The 23,192-nt window shown below is 33.3% G+C and overlaps 1 long non-coding RNA gene across 1 annotated transcript in view; it reads left to right on the forward strand.

Annotated features, from left to right (window-relative positions):
* Nucleotides 1–23,192, forward strand: part of LOC129060372 (uncharacterized) — a 92,341-nt gene that overhangs the window by 20,605 nt on the left and 48,544 nt on the right. The window lies entirely within an intron of this gene.

Raw genomic sequence — 23,192 nt, forward strand, 5'->3', positions numbered from 1 at the left:
AATTGTATTTTGTAAATTTTGGTATGTTGTGTTTTTATTTGTTTTCATTACAAAGTATTTTCTAATTTCCCTTTTGGTTTTTTCTTTAACTCATTAGTTATTTAGGAATATATTGTTTAATTTTCACATATTTGTGAGTTTTTAAAAATATCTGTAATTGACTTCTAATTTCATCCCATTGTGATTAGAGAACATACTTTATATTATTTCTACATTTTCAGATTTATTTTGAAAGTGTAAGTTTGTTTTATGGCCTAATGTATGTCTAACCTGAGGAGTGTTTCATGCGAACCGGCAAAAATGAATGTTCTGTCATTGCTGAGTGGAGTGTCCTATAGATGTCTGTTAAGTCTAATTTGTTTACAGTTTTGTTTAAGTCTTCAATTTCCTTGCTGATCTTCTGCCTAGCTGTTCTATCCATTATTGAAAGTGAGGTATTGAAGTCCCCAACTATTATTGTTGAGTTTTCTATTTCTCCCTTCATTTCTGTCAAGTTTTCCTTCATGTATTTTGGTACATTCATATTAGTTGTTTATAATTGTTATATCTTCCCAGTGAATTCACCCTTTTATAATTATAAAATTTATATCTTTATCATTAATAAAACTTTTTGTTTTAAAGTTTATTTCATCTCATATTAGTATAGCCACTCCAGCTTTCTTGTGGGTGCTGTTTACATTATATATCTTTTTTCATCCTTTTACTTTCAATCTGTTTTTATCTTTGACTCTAATGTGTATATACTGTAAACAGCATATAGTTGAATCTACCTGTTTTAAAAATCTAGTCTGACAACTCTGTCAATTGGTTGGGATATTTAATCTATTCACATTTAATGTTATTGATATAGTTGAATTTACATCTGCCAACTAACTTTTTGTTTTCTGTGTCTCTCATGTCCTTTTTGCTCTTCTGTTCCTCCTTTAGGGCATTTTTTTCATTAAGTGAATATATTCTAATATAACATTTTAATTATTTTAATACTTTTTTTCATCATATATTTTTAAAATTATTTTCTGACTGGTTACTCTAAGGCTTATTATATACAGCTTAACTTCTCAGAATCAGCTTTAGATTTATGCCAACCCAATCCAGTAATACATAGAAAAGTTACTGTTATACAGCTGTATTCTCTTTTTCCCTCTTTGTGCTATTATTATTATACATATTACATCTATAAATATTGCAAACTCAACAATACATTATTATAATTATTATTTTATACAATGTTATAATTTTTAAATACTGTGAGAGAAGAAAGAATAGCAAGTACATATTTACAGCTTTTGTTATTTAAATCTTATTTATAATTTCTGGTCCTCTTTATTTGTTCCTGTAGGTTAGAGTTATTATCTAGAGTCATTCCAATACATGTTTGTTTCCATCCATCTCCTTTGTGTTGTCAGGGTTAAATATATTGTCTTTCTTTATGTTATAGGCCCAATAATACACTACACACACACACACACACACACACACACACAAACACACACACACATAGTTTTATGCAAATTTATTTAAGTCATTTAAAAGAACTAAGGAGAAGAAATACTTATTTATACTGTATTTAATAATTACAAAATTACCTTTACTGGCACTGTTTTTTCATGTGGATTCAAATTATCACCTGGAGTCACATCCTGTCAGCCTGAAGAAACTTCTTTAGTATTTCTAGTGAAAGGGAGATTTGCTAGTCAAAAATTCTCTCAATTTTTTTATCTGTGATTATCTCTATTTCATCATGTATGTTATCCCACTACTTTTCAGCTTCTTTTTTTTTTTTTTTTTTTTTGAGACAGAGTCTAGCTCTGTCGCCAGGCTTGAATACAGTGGCGCAATCTTGGCTGACTACAACTTCTGCCTTCCAGGTTCAAGGGATTCTCTTGCCTCAGCCTCCCGAGTAGTTGGGACTACAGGTGGCCACCACCATGCCAAGCTAATTTTTGTATTTTTAGTAGAGACGGTTTCACCGTGTTGGCCAGTATGGTCTCAATCTCTTGACCTTGTGATCTACCGACCTTGGCCTCCCAAAGTGCTGGGTCTAGTCTGTTTTTTTTTTTTTTTTTTTTAAATGAGAATTCAGATGTTAATCTTACTGGGTTTCCCTTATAAGTGACATACTTTTTTTTCCTCTTGCTGTTTTTAAGATTTTCTTTTTGTCTTTGGCATTCAGCATTTTTTCATTTGTATGTTGAAAAGTTTTTTTTAACATTTTTATGTTTTTCTTTTTAATAATTGGACTCAGCCTAATGCACCCCGTGTTTATCCATTTTGGGGAAGTAAAACAACATATATTAATGAATATTATCCCAAATGTTTAATATGGCAAACCTTTACTCAAATAATAAAAGCATTAAGTATTCTCTGAGTTTTTGTTCTTATAAAACACATTTGAATAAAATGCATAACTTTGTAAACTCATGAGGTACCTTAAAAATATCCCCAGAAACAGGCCAGTGCACAGTGGGCAGGGAGCCAGGGCTGAATCTTGAAATAAAGCTCACACTCTTGAAATCCCTTTTAGGGTCACATTCTTGAAAAAAATCCCCTTTATACACAGTTGCTTTGTGTTCTCCCAGCAATGGTTCATCCCTTGGGCCTATGTTATTGTATTATATTTATTTTTCCCATCCCACATATTTGTGAGTTCTTTGGAAGTGGGTGCTTTGACAAGATCAGCTTCACACTCCCCAAACATAATACTTGGGACTAATCTAATCCCAAGTAATAGACCACTAATTCCAAACGTAACATATTCAGGTGAATTCATCCCTACTGACATAATTTATTGCCTCAGCACAGTACTATAGATTATTTATTTATTCCTTTATTTATTTATTCACAACCTGGGTGCCTTTAAGGAGGGCCTAAAACTTCCAGTTACCACAATGCCTCTCCCAAGGCCTTTTACCTTGATGTTCTCCAACTCCTGCTGCCTGGATGGTCCCTGGAAGTCCTGAGGTTTTTTATCCTTTTCAAAAATCATGTATGCAAACTAAACGACTGAGTAAATATTTAATTATATAGATCAAGTTTCTTAACCAAATATTCATGAGTTGGCTTCTGGTAGTTAATTTTTGTTCCTTTGGCATTTATAAAGAATATTATTGATACACATATATAAATGTATTTTCATGGAAAGAAGATCCACAATTTTATCAGTGATGAGTATAGGTAGCCACCGTATTTCCTCAATTGTAATATGCACCATTGATTTAGTAATAACAGTCTTTTGGAAAAATTAAAAATTAAATTAAATGTATGCTGTGTTTTTCAATTGATTTTACAATTCAATAACATTTTCTTCAATAGCACAATCAAATTTGATTATGAGACTTTTACAAATTTAAAATCTAAATAATATTTCTGGCACCAATACATAACTAACTGGGTTGAAAAAATCAATGGTAGGCAAAAGTATTTCTCTTAGGCATGGCTACATTTGTAACTGTATAGGAAGAAACCACAATTGGTGTTTCATTGGTTATTTTTCTACTTAGCAACTGGCAAAGTTTCTTTTGACAGTGATTACAAAATACAATCTTCACAAAGGTTAAAATTTTAATATGTTTTTGGAAATATGGTGTTTATGTAGTTGTAATTGAAGTTCTTTAGTCAGGAAATTAACCCATATTTATAATGAAAGCTGTATGTGGTTTAATATACAGACTCTTAGGAAACAAACTGTAAAGGTTACATTGCTAATTTTGAGATAGTTTTCCAGTTTTTCCTTCCTAAAAGAGACTGGTAATTATTAGTTTGGCTGAGGGATGGCCTTTGCTAACTACAACTGTTTATTCTATTTTGCTATCCTTTCACAAATTCTGATCAGTGCTGGAACTTTAGCTTCCTAACTCAGGTACACTATTCCCAAGTTCCAATCTTTCCTCTTGCAATCTCTCCAAGTATAATCTTTGAATACGTATTCTTGGCTGCAATGCTCTAACTCATTGATTGTGCTGTGTTGGCAACAGTATGGTCTATGTAACGCTAAGACTGTGATACAGTGATGATGAAAAGAGTTTTCAAGGGCTCTATAGAGATGAGTCTCTCTTCTTATTTTGATTATGAAGTGAAATATGGATCACCAATTAGTAGAGTGTGATTGAATCATTTGGGCAGAACTACCATGGTTGCTTCAATACTATTACCACTTAATTGCTTCATATCTCAATGTGTGGCTTTCAATAGCAAGAATTTAGTTGACAAGAAGGACTTGATCTATTTAAAAGCATCCTAATAATGATAGGTTCAAATCTATAGTACACCTAATTACGAAGATGTAAGTTAGTTCCTCAACCATGTTATCATTCGTGGATAAAAATAGAACAGCAATTGAGATATTAGAGGAAGTTTTGGTTTTTCTTTTTTGTGTTTGATGGAATGAGAATATTATGCAAAGTATGACGTTTATCTTATGCCTTTTTCAAGTAGCATAAAAAGGTAAAATACATCTTCTGTTTTCCAATTTCATATGCTTTTTCTCTTAACTAACTATGCAATTTATGATGCCTTCCATGTATGATTGTTTTGATTCCTCCTCATTTTAAGGGACTATATCTTGCTTATCTTTGATATTCTAGAGTCAAGAATAATTACTAGCACATGGTAGATGCTTAGAAATTGTATGTTGAATATTATGAACACTTAGATATTGATTCTTAAATACGTAGTTTTTTTTCCCTTAAGAGGTTTTGTGAACTTCCAAATTTTATACTGAGTGACTTTATTTGAGAAAGTGTGCAATTCTGTATTTATTTCACAGTTTCCAGTAATCTCAATTATCATAAAGAAGTTAAGTGAACCTTCACAAAATTAGTTCTGTTTATATTTGGTGTCCACGTATGTTAAGAAGTTCAAATGTACGGAACTATCTTCTCAGGCCTCTCTTTAGGAGAAAATGATGTTATAGGTGAATTTCAAGGTAAGAATATTGCCAGAAAGTGGTCCCAATTCAGACCCAAAGAGAGGAAGGTAAGAATGTTGCCAGAAAGTGGTCCCAATTCAGACCCAAAGAGAGGGTTCTTGGATCTCACACAAGAAAGAATTTGGGGATTCTTTCCCCAAGTCCACAGAATAAAGTGAAAGGAAGTTTATTAAGCAACTAAAAGATGCCTACTCCATAGGCAGAGCAGCAGCATGGGCTGCTTGATTGAGTATACTTATGGTTATTTCTTGGCTATATGCTAAACAAGGGGTGAATTATTCATGAGTTTTCTGGGAAAGGGATGGGGAGTTTCTGGAACTGAGAATTCCTCCCCTTTTTAGACTATATAGGGTAACTTCCAGACATTGCCATGGCATTTGCAAACTGTGATGATGCTGGTGAAAGTCTCTTTTACTATGTTAATGCATTATAATTAGCATATAACGAGGTCACTTTTGTTGCCATCTTGGCTTTGGTGGGCTTCTTTATTGTACCCTGTTTATCAGCAGGGCCTTTGTGACCTGTATCTTGTGACCTCCTATCTCATCTTGTGACTATGAATGCCTAACCTCCTGGGAATGCAGCCCAGCAGGTCTCAGCCTCATTTTACCCAGCCCCTATTCAGTTGTGATTTGGAGTAGCTCTGGTTTGAATGCCTCTGACAGGAAAAATGATCAAACTAGGAATGTGTCATGGGGTTCTATACTCAGAGCAGATAATCAGACAGAAAGGTTAATAACTAAGGTTAGGAAAATGAGGTGTTGATGATGATGTGTGCAGATAGCAAGTGGTGAAGTCCACAACTGGGAAAATTGATAACGGGAGAGATGGAAGCTTATGAACAGATGGAAGCAACTGGTTGAATACAGAGGTCAAAAAGAGGTATGAATTTAGGATATAGGTTTAATTAGTACTTTGCATGTGTTTTGAAGACATGGATGGGAGCCCAAAGAAACAGTTTTTATTATAGATATCACAAAATTTTGCTTTTAATATTTTGGGTATTTAATGAAATTGTCTTATAGTCTTTTCTCTTGAAAGAAGGAGAAGAATCAACCTTTAGATACTCCTTCTAGATGTGTTTATACCATATTTAACTAATTAGTGAACTGAACAATCTAGTGGTATATATTTTTATGCCCATTTTACAGATAAGGAAAAGGAAATTCAATAAATTTAAATCCATCTAGTTAGGCAGTAATAGAGGTGGGATTTATACCACTCTGTTATACTACAGATGACAAAAATAGAAAATTCAAAGACTTCAGCTTCTACCATGAAAAAGTAATCAGTTCCAGTTTTGCCTTACTGCTATAAACAACTAGAGAACAGGACGAAAATATATGAAGCAATCATTTTTACAAATTGGACAGTAGGCAGTACAGGACTGTGATCTTTGAGAGAAGAGAAATAAACAAAGTGAGCTTTATGATTGCATCATCTTTCTGCCTAAAGGAATTTTCCGGACCATAAGACAGGGATGGGACCCAAGGAAAGCACGATGGTCTTGCTGGGTAAAAAAAGAGATTATTGTTCTGGGAGGCAAAGCCAACTGAACTCACAAAATCCCTCAGAGGAGAAAGGTGACTAGAAAAGGAACATTAGAGTCTGCATAGGGGTGACCTGAGTCTGTGACTGATGACTAAACTATGCATTTATAGGCTGGAACATGAGGTCAGGCTCAGAACTACTAGGGAGATGTAAGCTGAAAAATTCTTAGAGCTCACCTGCAAATGTCAGATATTTGTGTTCCAGCTAGTCAGAGGGAAGAATTGTTGAACATCTGGGGCATTCAATATTAAGTAATAAAATACAATGTGTTAATAGTAAAACTAAGCTAAATGTAGAATAAAGGATACTCTAGACCTGCTCTAATATGATTTTATTTTTATTGGTACATACTAAAATTTATACATACTTAAGGGGTATATGTGATATTTTGTTGCATGCAGATATGTGTGATGATCAAGTCAGGGTATTTAGAATATCCATCACCATTAGCATGTATCATTTCTGTGTTGAAAACATTTCAGGTCCTTACTTCTAGCTATTTTGAAATGAACAATACATTGTTATTAACTATAATCGCTTGCTGTAGTATCACACCTTAGAACTTATTCCTTCTAGCTAACTGTAATTTTGTACCCATTAACCAACCTCTCTTCATTCCCCCTCTCCCTACACACCCACAGCGTCTGATAACTATTATTCTACCCTCTACCTCCATGAAATCAACTGTTTTCGCTTCCACATATTTGCCTTTCTGTGTCTAATTTCACTTAGCACACTAACCTCCAATTCCACCCATGCTGCTACAAATGACAGAATTTTATTATTTTTTAATAGCCAAATAATATTCCATTGCATAAATATACCACATTGTCTTTATCCAATCACCTATTTATGGACACTTGGGTTGATTTTGTATCTTGGCTATTGTGAACAGCACTGCAATAAATATGGAGCTGTTTGTATCCCTTAGATATACTAATTTCCTTTCCTTGGATAAATATCCAGTAGTAGGTTGGCTGGATTGTATGGTAGTTCTGATTTTAGTTTTTTGAGAAGTCTTCATATTGTTTTCCATAATGGCTATACTAATTTACATTTCCACTAATGGTGTATGAGAGTTTTTTTTCCTCTGCATCCTCGCCAGCATTTGTTATTTTTTTAGTAATAGACATTTTAACTGGGGTAAGACAATATTTCTTTGTGATTTGATTTGTATTTCCTTGGTGATTCTTTTGAATGCTCAATACACTGTTGGCCACGTGGTTTTGTTTGTTTGTTTGTTTGTTTTTTTGAGAGATGTCTATTTAGATCCTTTGCCCACTTTTTAATGGGATTGTTTGGTGTTTTTTGTTAGTTTGTTTTGTTTGCTGTTGAATTGAGTTTTTGCATATTCTAGATATTACTCCCTTGTCAGATGACTATTTTGCAAGTATTTTCTCCATTCCATTGGTTGTCTTTTTATTCTTGATTAGTTCTTTTGCTGTGCAGAAGCTTTTTAGTTTAATGTAATCCCATTTGTCTATTTTTGGTTTTGTTGCCTGTGCTTCTAGGGTGTTAGCCATAAAATATTTTCCTAGACCAATGGCCTGGCATGCTTCCCCTTTATATTCTTCCAATAGTTTTATATTCTCAGGCCTTATGTTTAAGTATTTAATCCAATTTGAGTTGATTTATGTATATGGTGAGAGATAGGTGTTTAGTTTCATTCTTCTGCATATGGATATCTAATTTTCCCAGCACCATTTACTGAAGAGGGTATCTTTTCCCTAGTGTATATTCTTGGCACCTTTATCAAAAGTCATATGGCTGTAAATACATGAGTTTCTTTCTGGGTCTCTATTCTTTTCCATTGACCTATGTGTCTGTTTTGGCACAAATATTGTGATTTTTTTGGACTCTAACATTGTAATATATGTTAAAGTCCGGTAGTGTGGTGCTTCTGGCTTTGTTTATTTTTTTCAGGATCGCTTTGGCCATTTAGACTCTTCTTTGGTTCCATACATATTTTAGGATTGTTTTTTCTATTTCTGTGAAAAGTGCTATTGGTATTTTGATAGAGCTGGCAATGAATCTGTAGATTGCTTTGGGTATTATGATCATTTTAACAATATTAGTTTTTCCAATCCAAGAGCATAAGATGTCTTTTCATTTGTTTATGTTCTGTCCAATTTCTTTCATCAGTGTTTTGTAATTTTTTTTTTTTCTGGAGGTTTTCATGTACTTGGTTAAACTTATTCCTAGTTTTTTTTTTTTTTTTTTTTTTTTCTGGTAGCAATTGTAAATGGGATTGCTTTCTTGATTTCTTTTTCAGCTAGTTCATTATTAGTGTTTATAAACATTACTGATATTTGCATGTTGATTTTGTATCCTATAACTACTGAATTATCTATCTGATTTTTGATGGAGTCTTGAGGTTTTTCTCAATATACAATAATGTTATCTGAAAAGAGGATCTATGTGACTTCCTCTTTTCTAATTTGAGTGCCTTTTATTTTTTCTGTTACCTGAGTACTGTGGCTAGGACTTTCAGTACAAGGTTGAATAGAAGTGGTGAAAGTGGGCATCCTTGTCTAATTCTACTTCTTAGAGTAAAAGCTTTCATATTTTACCCATTCATTATGATGTTAGCTATGGGTTTGACACATACGGCCTTTTTTAGGTTGAGGTATATTCCTTCTATGGCTAGTTTGTTGAGCATTTTTATCATGAAGGAATGTTGAATTTTATCAAATGCGTTTTCTGTATCTATTGAGACAATCATATGGTTTTTGTCCTTCATTCTATTGATATGATGTGTCACATTAATTGATTTGCGCATGTTGAGCCATCCTTGCGTCCCTGAGATAAATCTCACTTGATCATGGTGTTTTGGGTTTTTCTGATTTGTTATTGAATTTGGCTTGCTAGTACTTATTGAGGATTTTTACGTATGTGTTCATCAGGGATATTGGCCTGTAGTTTTTTTTGTTGTTGTGACCTTGCCTGGTTTTGGTTTCAAAGTAATACTAGTTTTGTAGGATGAGTTAGGAAGAATTCCATTCTCTTCAGTTTTTTAGAATACTTTAAGAAAAATTTTCTTAATATTCTTCTTTATATGTTTGGTAAAACTTATAGTTCTTCTTTATATGTTTGGTAAAACTTGGACTTTTCTTTTTTGGTAGACTTTTTCTACTATTTCAATATTATTACTCATTATTGGCCTGTACAGGTTTTCTGTTTCTTTATGGTTCAATATGGCAGGATGTATGTGTCCAGGAATTTATTCATTTTCTCTAGGTTTTCCAGCTTATTAGCATATAGTTGTTCACAGTAGTCTCTGATGATTTTTTGTATTTCTGTGGTGTCAGTTGTAATGTCTCCTTTTTCTTTTCTGATTTCGTCTGAGTGTTCTCTTTTTGTCTTGGTTAGTCTAGCTAGCAGTTTGGCAATTTTATTTATCTTTTCAAAAAATCAACTTTTTGTTTTGTCAATCCTTTGTATTTGTTTTTGGTCTTTGTTTGGTTTTGCTCTGATCTTTATTATTTCTTTTAAAAATTTTGGGTTTTGTTTCCTCTTGCTTTCCTATTTCCTTGAGGTGCATCTTTAGGTTATTTATTTGAAGTCTTTCTACTTTTTTGATATAGGTGTTTATTGTTGTAAACCTCCCTCTTAGCACTGCTTTTGCTGTATTCCATAGGTTTTGGTACGCTATGTTTCCTTTTTCATTTATTTCAAAAACTTTTTTTTTTCATTCTTAATTTCCTCACTGACTCAATGGTCATTCAAGAGCATGTTGTTTAATTTCCATATATTTGTACAGTTTCCAATGTTTTTATTGTTACTGATTTCTAGTTTTATTCTATTGTGGTCTGAAAAGATACTAGATAGGATTTTACTTTTTAAAAATTTGTTGAGACTTGTTTTGTGGCCTAATATATCATTTATCCTAGAGAATATTCCATGTGCTGATGAGAAAAATATGTACTCTGAAGTTGTTGTATAAAACGTTCTGAAAATGTCTATTAGGCCCACTGGTCTAAACTGCAAATTAAATTCAGTCTTTCTTTGCTCATTTCCATATAGATAGCCTAACTATCGCTGAGAGTGGGGTGTCAAAATTCTCAACTATCACCATATTGGGTTTATATCTCCCTTCACACCTAATAATGTCTGCTTTATATATCTGGGTGTTCTGATGCTGGGTGCATATATATTTAGAATTGTTACATCCTCTTGTTGAATTGATTCCTTTATCATTATATAATGACCTGTTTGGTCTCTTTTTACTATTTTTGACCTAAAGTTACTTTTTAGAGATATAAGTATAGCTACTCCTGTGAGCTTTATTTCCATTTGCATGTATTTTTTTTTTATTCCTTTACTTTCCTCCTATATGTGTCTTTCTAGGTGAAGTGAGTTTCTTCTTGGCAGCATACAACTGGGCCATGTTTTCTTATTCATTTAGACAGTTTATATCTTTTAGGTGAAAAATTTAATCTGTTGACATTCAAGCTCATTATTTATATGAGAGGACTTATTCCTGCCATTTTATTAATTGTTTTCTGTTTTTTTTTTTTTTTGTATATTCCATATTCTTTTCTTTCTGTCTTACTGTTTGATTCCTTTTTTTTTTTTTTTTTTTTTTTTTGTAGTGGGGACATTTGTGTCCTTTCTTTTTCTCATTTGTGTGTTTACTCTACCAGTTAGTTTCATGCTTTCACGCATTTTCATGATGGCAGATATAGTCCTTTCACTTCCAGGTGTAGAATTCCCTTAAGCATTTCATATAGGTCTAGTTTAGTGGTGATGAATTTCTTCTGTTTTTACTTGCCAGAGAAAGTTTTTATTCCTCCATCTTTATGAAGTATAACTTTGCTGAGTATACTATGCTTGAATGACAGTTGTTTCCTTTAAGCACTTTGAATATATCATCATATTATCTCCTGGACTGTAAGGTTTCTCCTGAGAAATTCACTTTTACTCTAATGGGAGTTTCTTTATATGTTACTAGGTATTTATCTCTCACTTTTTTTTTTAAGAAATTTCTCTTGGTCTTTGACTTTTGACAGTTAAACTGTAATGTGCCTAGAAGACCTTTCTGGGTTGTATCCCTTTGGGGTTATCTGAGCTTCTCATATCTGAATGTTTAAATCTCTTGTTAGACTTGGGAAGTTTTCAGGTATTATTTTGTTAAATAGGTTTTCTGTGCCAGTACATTTCTCTTCAATTTCTGGTTAGTGGGTTCAAGGAAGCCTATTCTTGGGGCTCCAGATGGCTTATGTGGGTGCCCATAGTGACAGTGGTGGGTCAGGCATGAGGGTGAGTTCTTGAGCCCCTGAGCAGCATGTATGTTATGGGTGATTGTAGTAGTGGTGGCTGGACGGTCCTTGGGCTTCCAGGTGGTACTTGCTCGTGTTAGTGGTGGCAGTGAGGCACAAGTGGGCCAGTCCCCAGGCCTCCATGTAGCATGTGTATATGGATATCAGCAGTGTTGGTTGTGGCATGCTGCTCAGGTTGATCCTCAGACCCCCAGGAGAACTGCCCATATTCCAGTGGTGGTAGATGGGGCAGAGTAATCTCCAGGCCTCCAGGTGGCATGTTTGGGCAACAGCCACAGGTTTTCTGGACCTGTTGTTAGGCCTTCTGGTGGGGTGCATGTGCCACTGGGGTGACTGATGAGGTGGGCAATCCCAGGCCTCCAGATAGTGAGCCCAAGAACTAGGAGAGGGTGGTCCCAGGTAGGCAAGAACCTATTCTCAGGTTCCCCCAATGGTGTATATAGGCATCTCTGTTAGGCAGGGCAGAGCAAGCTCCAGACACATTAGGTGCCAGCTGTGGCAGGCATTCTGAGGCTGTAATTAGAATGCATAAATAGAAGATGAGAAAAATGGATAAATCAAAGATGAGAAAAATAGAAAAAATGAAACAAACTCTATCATATCAGTGCTTGCATTAATTAAATATAATCTAAACGTTCTAGTTAAGAGGCAGAGATTATGGAATATTTTATATATACAGGCCCAAATATATGCACTCTATTAAAATATTTTACAATATATGAAATCATAATATATAAATATGTTTTATTGTATATACATCATACAAATGTTAAAAGTAAAAGGATGGGAAAGATATACCATGCAAACATGTTACATGATAACTCCGAAATGATTATATTAATATCTTACAAAGTAGACTTAACAAGAAATATCGAGGATAAATAGAGATTATTTAATAATAATAAAAAGCCAATCCATCACGAAGACATAAAAATTTAAAATATGTTTGCACCCAGTAACACAGCTTCAACATGGCTGCTTCAACTATTGACAGAACTGAAAAGAGGAATAAACAGATCCACAATTATAGTTAAGATTCCAGTAACTGGTAGAAAATGTACCCAGCAAATCAGCAAGGATACAAAAGACTTAAAAATAGTATCAACTAACTTGAACTAATTGGTGATTATAACATATAGTAAGCAGAATATATAAATTCTTTTCAAGAACACATGGAACATTCACAAATATATACCAAACTCTTGGCCATAAAGAGTCTCAAAAATGTAAAAGAATTGAAATTATACAGATTATCTGTGCTTAACTCTGATCACAATGAAATTAAATTGAAAATGGATAGCCAATAGTTACTTTATAAATATTCAAATATTTAAAAATTAAATAACCCTCTTCTAAATAACCACAGTTAAAGAAGTCACAAATTAGAAAATATTACAAATTAAATAGACATGAAAACACAACATATTAAAATTTGTGAGATGTCACTAAAGCACTGCTTACAGGGAAATTTAAAATTTAAATGCTTATTTTAGTAAAGAAACAAGGTCTAAAATACATGATCAAGGCTTCTTCTAAACAAAATAGATAAATAAAAGTAAACTAAACCTAAATTAAGTAGAAGAAAGAAAATAGAAATAAGACAAATATTAACAATAATAACATCAATGAACCAAAAGGCATATGATGTTTCTAATTTCTAGCATTTCTTGTTCTTTCTTAGAGTTTCCTTCTCTTTAGTGGCATTACCCATAAGTCATTGAATGCTGTCTAATTTCCCATTAGGGACCTTACATATTAGAGTTATTTTTAAACCTCAGATTAATTCAAAATCTGTGCCATATCTGGGTTGCATTCTGATGCTTGCTTTGTTTCTTCATACTGTGGATTTTTAGCTTTTTAGTCTTTAGTTGTTTAACATGCTTTCCAATTACATTTGTTAAAAGCTGGACATGTTGTATCTAGTAATAGGCCTTTAATGTAGAGTTTTATGTTAACTGTAGATGTAGATGACAGAGCATTCGAATTCCTCTAGTGTCTTCCCTGTTGATTTTGGACTTCCCTGAGGACTCCTCCCCACAAAGAGCCTGTGCCTTGCAGCTTGTTCATCCATAGCAGACTATCTTGAAAACAGAGCCCTCTTGTGTGGTGGTAAAGTCTAGTGGGAAGGGGGGAAGTCTTACAATTAAATATTAATCATTTAGTGTGTCTGTGTTCCTGAGCTATGACTTCACAAGTTTTTCTTAGCTATTTTCCCCCACCCACTTAGGTGAAACAGGAAGTCTAAAGGGGCCTAGGGTGGGAGAAATGTCATTCACTCAGTGGGATAATGCTCTGGTAAAGTCTTTCATGTTAACAGTAAAAGGATTGGAAAGCTATACCATGCAAACATATTACATGATAACTCTGAAATGATTATATTAATATCTTACAAAGTAGACTTAATAACAAGAAATATTGGGGATAAATAGGGATTGTTTCATAATAATAAAAAAGCCAATCCATCAAGACGGCATAAAAATTTAAAATATGTTTGCACCCAGTAACAGCTTCAACATGGCTGCTTCAAGTATTGACAAAACTGAAAAGAGGAATAAAGAAATCCACGATTATAGTTAAGATTCCAGTAATTGATAGAAAGGAGTAGGGAGATAATTGATAGAAGAGAGTAGGGAGAGTAGGCCTTTGTTATGGAGAACATTCTAAGTGCATTTCAAAATGATAACTCTTCCTTTACCCTGCCAGAGCCACAAGGGTACCTTTCTCTACTCTTCACCGTAAGAATTTGATGGGGTTCCTGGGGACAAACATACAGAAATGCAGAGACTCACTAAGACTGCAGCCCCTAATGGATTCCTACTCTCACATTAGTCCAAATTTAGCCTCCAACAATTTATCAAAATTGTAATTTAATCGTTCCTACACATTTATGGCTCCAACGGCTTCGGCTTCCAATTCATAGATCTCAGCAGTGAACTTCTAAATTCTCTTGTCTCCAGATTCATTGTGCTCATTTGCTCTTAGGTCTTACCTTTCCAGTGGGCCCAAGAAAGTCATTGACTTTTGGTTCATTCAGTTTATTGTTTCTTGTTTTAAGGATGAAAATAATGACATCCAATCTCTTTGCATATTGGAGATAAATTCAGAGTCCCATCCATTGAGTTTTTAAATTTCAGTTATTATAATCTTTAGTTCTAAGACATCTCTTTGGTTCTTTTTCATATCTTCTATTTCTTCTTTGAGACTTCCTATATTTCATTTGTTCCAAGTGTATTTGTAATTGCTCACTGAAGTATTTTTATGATGGCAGCTATAAAATTCTGGTCAGATAATTCCAACAACTATCATCTTGTTGACATCTCCTGATTGTCTTTTCTCATCAGTTTGAGCTGTCCCTGATTCTTTTCATGGCAAGTGAGTTTTTCATTGATACCTGGATATTTTGTGTATTACGTTACAGAATTTTGGATCGTATTTAAATCTTCCATTTCAACAAGCTTCCTCTGACCCCACTCCATTGAGTGCAGGAAGGTGCCACATCATTACTGCCAAATTACAGTGAAAGTCCAGGTTTTTCACTTGGCCTCCACTGACATTAGGAGTCAGGAGTAGGGGACCCGCATAGGTCTTTGCTGACACTACTCTGGCCACTTCTTGGGTCCTGATGTTACTAGCTAGCCTATCTTCTTTCTATCTTTTATGTTTGTTTTTTATATGACATACAGGCTTTTAAATGAATTTCATTTTTCCCAAAAATCAATGATGCTACACACACAAAGAAGGCATAAAAAGATTATTACTCATGTAATGAAACTTTTTGAGGAGAGATGTGGAAAAGGGCTTGAGAAAACAAGGGAAGAAGATGAGCTTTCAGCTTTATGGCAGTTGGGAGTGGGGCTGAGGGAAGAGTTCCTGTCTGTGAGCCTAGGCTTATACAGTTTGAAATTCCCACTGGCACCAAAGGAGGGAGCACCTAAGCTTTCTCATCAGCATCCCTATATAATGGAGCAAAAGGGGTAGGAGGTGGAGTGAGACTTAAAAACTGTCAAAAATTAAACATTAAAGTAGAGTCCAGACTCTTTATTACACAACCCAAATGTACATCATGGTGACTATATAAAGCAATTGTGACGTATGTATACAATGGAGCAGTATTCAAAAATAAAAATTAATGGACTGCTCACATATGGAAAAACATGGGTAAATCTCAACAAGATTTTTTGACAAAAGAAGTAAGACAGAAAAGAAAACATCCTATGTGATACTATTTGCATGAAATTCTAGAACGGGTAAAACTAATCTAAATTGACAAAAGAAGTGTGCCTTTGTTTACTTGGGCTTGGGGAAGGGGTTATTGACTTCAAAGGGACAAGAGGGAACTTTTTTGGATGATGGAAATGTTCTATATCTTGAATGTAATGTTGATCATGTTTGAATATATTTCCCAAAACATGTGGAACCTGACACTTGACATAGCTAGAATTTTTTATATGTAAATTATACGTCAATAAAGTTGAATAGAAAAAGAGGAACCTTACAAATGAAGAAATAAAAATGAAGTATAGACATGTGAAAATATCTAGCCTTGCAAATCATACTAGCAATTAATTTGTATTTTGATTAAGTTTTTAAAAATGGTATAGATCAAAGTGATTCAGTTTAAATTCTGATAACCACTTATTAGCTAATAGATTAATTTGGGAAAATTACTTGATCTCTCTGTGTTTTTTTTCCTACTTCAGTAAATGGGACAAATATTAGTTAATACCTCAAGAGTTATTTTGAGTACTAAATGAGTAAATGTACCATAGTGCTTAGAACAGGGCCTGGGAAAAAATAAGCCAATGTTAAATATTAGCTTTACTATGTTTTTACAAGCCTCTAGGGAAATGGATACTTTCATGCACAGTTGCTGGAAATGTATATTATTGCATTTTTTTGGGGTCACTTCATATAAAATCCCTTTAAAATGTGCATTAATTTGGCCACCATTTCCATCCCTGGGAATGCATACTACATAATTAATTGTGTGCAACTGCAAATTTTCTTCAAGGATATATAATTACATCATTGTTTATAGAAAGAATAAAAGGAAGTAGCACAAATATCCACATTTCCAAATATAGGAAATTAAGTTATGGTGTAGTCATATATGACTTTCTTGAATTTCCATAAAAACATGTACCAACATACAACAACACTATAAATTAGTGTAGAAAAAATTTCAGGTTAATAATTAATGATGAATCAATGCAAAAACATTGGATACATAACAGCAAGAAAAAAGTAAAATGCTAAAATAACCTATGTAAAAAATTTTAGTACTAAAAGGGAGAATTTATACAGAAAAAAATAGTCATATCTAGCTGTGATTTGCTAGCTTTATGATCATCAATAATTCACATAACTTTTTAGAGCTTCAGTATTTCTAAGGGTTAAAATAGGGAAAATTATACAAGGATATATATATATATAAATTTCTTAGATTTTGTGAATATATTAATTGAGGTGTCACATATTAATAAAACATGTTAAGTGATGAAAAATGGTGGTTATTATTATTCAAATCAATTTAATAAGACATGAGTAGATTAACATGCTCTTTTTGGGGGATAGTAAAACTAAATATTATAAAGATGCACAGCCTAGCAAAAATTTAAGAAGCATCACAAAAATCCATTTATAACTCTAATAAGATATTTACTGAAATACTTGCTACATTCATTTGGCAAAACAAACAGTAAACATATCTAAGAACATTAAAAAAAATAGGACAAAGAGATGAGTCTTAAAAAGTGTTTTAAAGCTACAATAATTAAAGCAATGTGGCTATGAAGAAATCAGTAAAATGGGAAATTATAATGAAAATATATTTTTATCTATTCATATTGATTTAGATCTAAATATGGATATAAGAATTATATACAGTGTAAAAGTAAAATTAAAAATCAATGGTAAATAGATTTCTCAATATTTTGTATCAGAAAAAATGAATAAATATTTGAAAAAATTAGGTCTTCACCTCACGCCATAACCACAAAATACATTTTAGATTAAGAAAATACTTAAATGTTAGAAAGAAAAAAAAACAGAAAATGAATATCTATCTGATCTCTAAAAACTTTTAAATAAATGCAAGTAATCACAAAATAAAATATCAACAGATATAAGTACATAAAAGTGTCTGTTCCTGAAACACAGAAATCTTAAGTGAAATTAAGAGGCAAAAAATTGAAAACTATCTGCAACAAATAAGACAGTCTTGATATTCTTAATGTACTATTTTTTGCTTTAAAAATCATTTTTGTCTGGGTGCAGTGGCTCATGCCTATAATCTCAGCACTTTGATAGGCCAAGGTGGGTGGATCATTTGAGGTCAGGAGTTCGAGATCAGCCTGGCCAACATGGTGAAACCCCGTCTCTACTAAAAAATACAAAAATCCGCTGGGAGGTTGAGGCAGGAGAATCGCTTGAACCTAGAAGGTGTAGGTTGCAGTGAGCCAAGATCATGCTACTGCACTCCAGCCTGGGCGACAGAGCGAGACTCTGTCTCAAAAAAAACAAAAAAAAATCATTTAAAACTATTTTAAAAACTTTTATAACATTTCATTTTTCTTAAATTTTAACTAGAAGATTTTGTGATTTTATAAGAAAAAATAATTTTACGAACAATAAATGGCAAGATTTATTCATGAAAACTGGGTGATTTTGTGGAGGTGACAAGATGTAAACTTATTCTTGACTTGAATGGCAAAACTTCTAAGTAAGGAATCTTATTTAAATAGAGCCATTCATCAAAATTGCTTGCTCTGTGAATATAAGTATTTTTAAATGCATGTAAATAGAAAGAAAAGGGAATCGGGGTAGTGGATGTAAGCAACGGAATAGTAGATGTAAAGCAAAAGTAAGCAAAGGCATAATAGATGTAAGCAATTAATTGTTGATAAATACAACTGGTATTGAAAATGATCTGGCCTCATTTGTAATTAAATGAAATTCAAATTTTAAAAAATTCCAATCTTGTATCTTATATTAGCAAATCTATCCTGGTTCCTGTATCATAATGACAGGTAAGTCAGTGATGTTCACTCATTCCCTTTTGTGCCAATAATGATAGTTACTAGACTCTTTCCTGAGCAAATGCAAATAAAAATGTATGTGTCAAGATATTTGGAATAGAATTAATTATAAGATATAGAATGTAATTATCATTAATGTCTTATATTAGGAAATAAATTGCAGCATTCATCCTTATGTTGAAATGTTGTCTACCAATTAAATTATTTTTTAGAAAGAATTGTTAATGATAATGAAGATAGGAGTGAAAATACCAAGATGTGAAATTATTGGCTATGTATTCTTAACTATGAATCATTAAGGCATTCACAGACAAAAGCCTAAAAAGAAATATGGGTATGATTATGAGTATTATATTCTTCATGTTTTTTTGTGTTATTCCAAATGTATTACTCTGCATTCCAATACAAGTTATTTTTATATGAATTGTTTTATAGCAATACAAAATATGCTCTGTGTAAAATTCTTTTGCTATGACCATCAAATTTAGAGTTGGTATATTATAAAAATATTTTTAAACGTTTGTGTAAGTAAATTGCTTTGTTTTGGGCTTGTAAAAGAATGAATTTCATGAATGTATTAACTACTTGGTTAGTTGAAGAATTCCAACAATTCCTCATCTTACTTTTAAAAAGTGTGGTTTGTACTTAGACATGCTTATCATTAAAAAAACAAAATTCCTGTTTTACTCTGATCTGCTAACGCTGGAGAACACAATGTGAAGGAGACAGAAAACTCTATAATTACCTTTTCAAAATGACAGAATTTATTGTTTTAAAAATGTTATTTTATAAAACCCTTCATTGGGTGGATACTGTTTAAATGCTAATATATTGCCAACTGTCAATTGTTGACATTACTCTTTTTGGTCATCTTAAAATTTGTTTTAATTAATAAACCAAAATATTAAACAGTTTTATCTCTGTATAGTCAGTCAGAGGGCAGTTTTGTTTAGTTTGTATGTTGTATCATGGATTTTCAGCATGTTGGGAGAGTTCTCTAAAATGCCATTGTCCAGAATGATTTTAAATAATATTCAATTTTCTGACTGATGAAAACATTCAGAATAAATGACAGAAAGGTCTTAAAACATATACTTTTCTTATAAAGTCTTATAACACCATCTTTAAATACCATTTTAAAATAAAGGCAACATAAAAAGTAATTCTTAAAAAAATAAAATACAGAGTTTGAAAGATATCATGTTAGAGTTTCAAATGGTGAGTCCTGTTTCCTTTGAGCCGCTGCTGCTCCAGAGGCCTATAAATATTATTGTTTATACAAGTGGAATATCCCTAATCCAAAACTCCAAAATTCGAAGTACTCAAAAATTTGAAGCTTCTTGAGAACCAACATGATGCTCAAAGGAAACTCTCACTGGAGCATCACAATTTTCAGATACTTGGATTAAGGGTGTTCAACTGGTAAGTATAATACAAATATTCCAAAATTTGAAAAACAACATTGAAATATGAAATACTTCTGGTCCCAAGCATTTCAGGTAAGGGATACTCAACCTTTATGTAAAACAGTATTAATTATGAATTCACATACTTTTTTTCATATTTATTAGGGGTAGTGGATGTTTTCTACAGACATGTCAATTCATGTGCTACTTAGATCACTCTAAAGGATCCCTATCATATTCCTTAATATTTTATCTACATAGATCTCTTCTCTATTTTAGGATTAATTAGATTTTAGTTCTATGTTTCACATATTTACCCAAACAAGAAATGCTCCCTGAGGAAAAATATTGCCATAATCTTCTTCCTAGAAAGCAGAGAAGTTTCCAGTCAAAGATACGAAACTAGAAATTAGAAACAAGAAATCTAGACCAATAATAACTGTATTCACTTAGTATTCATCATTTGCCTGTCACTGTGTTAACTGGTTTATATACATTTATTTGTTTAATCTTAAAATCAATTCTGTGAAATAGAAAATTGAGAAAATGGATGTCCACAAAGGTTATGAAACTGGCTTAAGGTTATGTGGCCAATAAATGAAACATCTGAGCCTGGAACCCAACTCTGGCTTCAGAGCCCACACTGTTAATCACTATTCTATATGATTAACGGAGTCTGAAGTCAGCTGCATCTAGAAACTACTCAGTGCCTTGATTATTTTATCAGCGAAGTTGGACCTATCACAAGCACAATTATTTTTTCATTCAGTAAGTATATTAGCATTATATTCTGGCTGGTAAATAGGATCCCTATATTAAAATTTCAGAACACACCCAGTTCCCATGCTGAAGAGCAAGTATTCATCATGTAGAAGACATTTGAAAGTAGCCTGTTTCACTATCTATTTAATAGTGGAATTAAGTGGGATGGTTACAAAGAACGTATGTGGCAGTCACATTAGGGACCAGTAGAAGTCATGTGCTTGGTAGAAAGCCAATGTGCTTGGTAGAATGAGATGGTAGAAAGATGATGGCCTGTGGGATACAAATCACAGCTCTTCTTTACTTACATTGCAAGCTTGTGCAAGGTCCTCCCCCATAACCTTTAGTTTTCCCATGTGCAACATGCTCTCGTAAGGCCTATTTGGGAGAGTTTTTATGAGGATTAGTGACACTAGTGAAAGTATCCAGTCCAGCCTCTAACACACAATAAATTTTGGCTATTATTATTGTGTATACTATGAGTAATAGGTACAACTTACAGACTAAAGAGGGTCTTCTTCTGCTCTGTATGGGAGTACTAATATCAAGAGAAGGCATGTGTTATATAAGATAAAGAGATACAAATGCAAATGCTGGTCTACTTGTAAACAGTGAACATACATATCTTAAAAGCATTTTCTCAGTATGGAAGGGTGTGTTGAAATTGTGTAAGTAAAAAATGACAGCATTCATTTTATCATTCATTCCACAGGCAGTTATCCAGAGCCTACTCTATTCTAGGTGGTAAAGACAGACTCAATCTATCCATTGGTGAGAATGTAAATTAGTACAACCACTATGGAGAACAGTTTGGTGGTCCCTAAAAAACCTAAAAATAGAGCTACCATATGATCCAGCAAACCCACTGCTGGGTACATATCTAAAAGAAAGGAAATCAGTATATTGAAGAGATACCTGCACTCCTATGTTTGTTGCAGCACTGTTCACAATAGCTAAGATTTGGAAGCAACCTAAATGTCCATCAGTAGATGAATGGATACAGAAAATATAGTACTTATACAGAATAGAATACTATTCAGCTATAAAAAAGAAAAAGATCCTGTAATTTGCAACAACATGGATGGAACTGGAGGTCATTATGGTTAGTGAAATAAGCCAGGCACAGAAAGACAAACATCACATGCTCTCACTTATTTGTGGAATCTAAGATTCAAACAGTTGAACTCATGGAGATGGAGAATAGCAGGATGGTTACCAGCAGTCAGGAAGGGTAGTTGAGGAGTTGGAAGGAGGTGGGGATGGTAAATTAGCACACAAAACAATAGAAAGAATGAATAACACCTGGTGTTTGATAGCGTAACAGGGAAACTATTGTCAATAATAATTTATTTGTATATTTTTAAATGACTAAAAGGGTATAATTGGGTTGTTTGTAACACAAAGTATAAATGTTCAAGGGGATGGATACCCCATTATACATGATGTGATTATTACTCATTGCATACCTGTAGCAAAATATCTCAGGTACCCCGTAAATATATACACCTATTATGTGCCTACAAAAATTAAAAATAAAAAAAATTAAGTATGTTCCATGAATGGACTGCCCATCTAAATTACTGATCTTTGATGAGAAGGAACTTGCTCTAGATGTAAACCAGATATGTTACTAAGGACACAGCTGAATTCAGTAACAACTTTCTTGATGAAGGAAGCCATTTGTTGATTTACACTCTGGTGCAAGCTTCTAGTAGTGCATCAGCACTTTGAGTAACATTAGATTAGCTGTGTGTCCAAGGGAAAGAAACAGACTGGGATACGAATTAGCCAGTTTCTATTACACCAAATGTATAATTTAGATAGATCTATATTGTTAAGCAGGTGTGTTGTGCACTGGTTACCAACTTGTCTCAGTTCAGTGAGAAAGAATACCCTCATACACAAGTTTACATGAAGCAGATTTATTACTTATAGATAGGCAGCAAGGGATGACAGATGCCCAGGATTCATTGTGATGCAGTTGCCCAAGGCTCAGGAAAGCTGCCTGGGATACATGGAATCTCTACTGCATATGCCCCACTTGCACTACAGCTGAGGGACCTTGAAAAGCAGTCTGCCCTTAATTTTATATCTCAGGGGGTCACATGATTTCCTGGGCTAAAGCATTTGAGGGACAAGTATTCATCATTTAGAAGACATTTGAAAGTAGCCTGTTTCACTATCTATTTAATAGTGGAATTAAGTGAGATGGTTACAAATAACTTATGTG

The sequence above is a fragment of the Pongo abelii genome, chromosome 6 (genome assembly GCF_028885655.2).
Source record: "Pongo abelii isolate AG06213 chromosome 6, NHGRI_mPonAbe1-v2.0_pri, whole genome shotgun sequence".
Classification (NCBI taxonomy): domain Eukaryota; kingdom Metazoa; phylum Chordata; class Mammalia; order Primates; family Hominidae; genus Pongo; species Pongo abelii.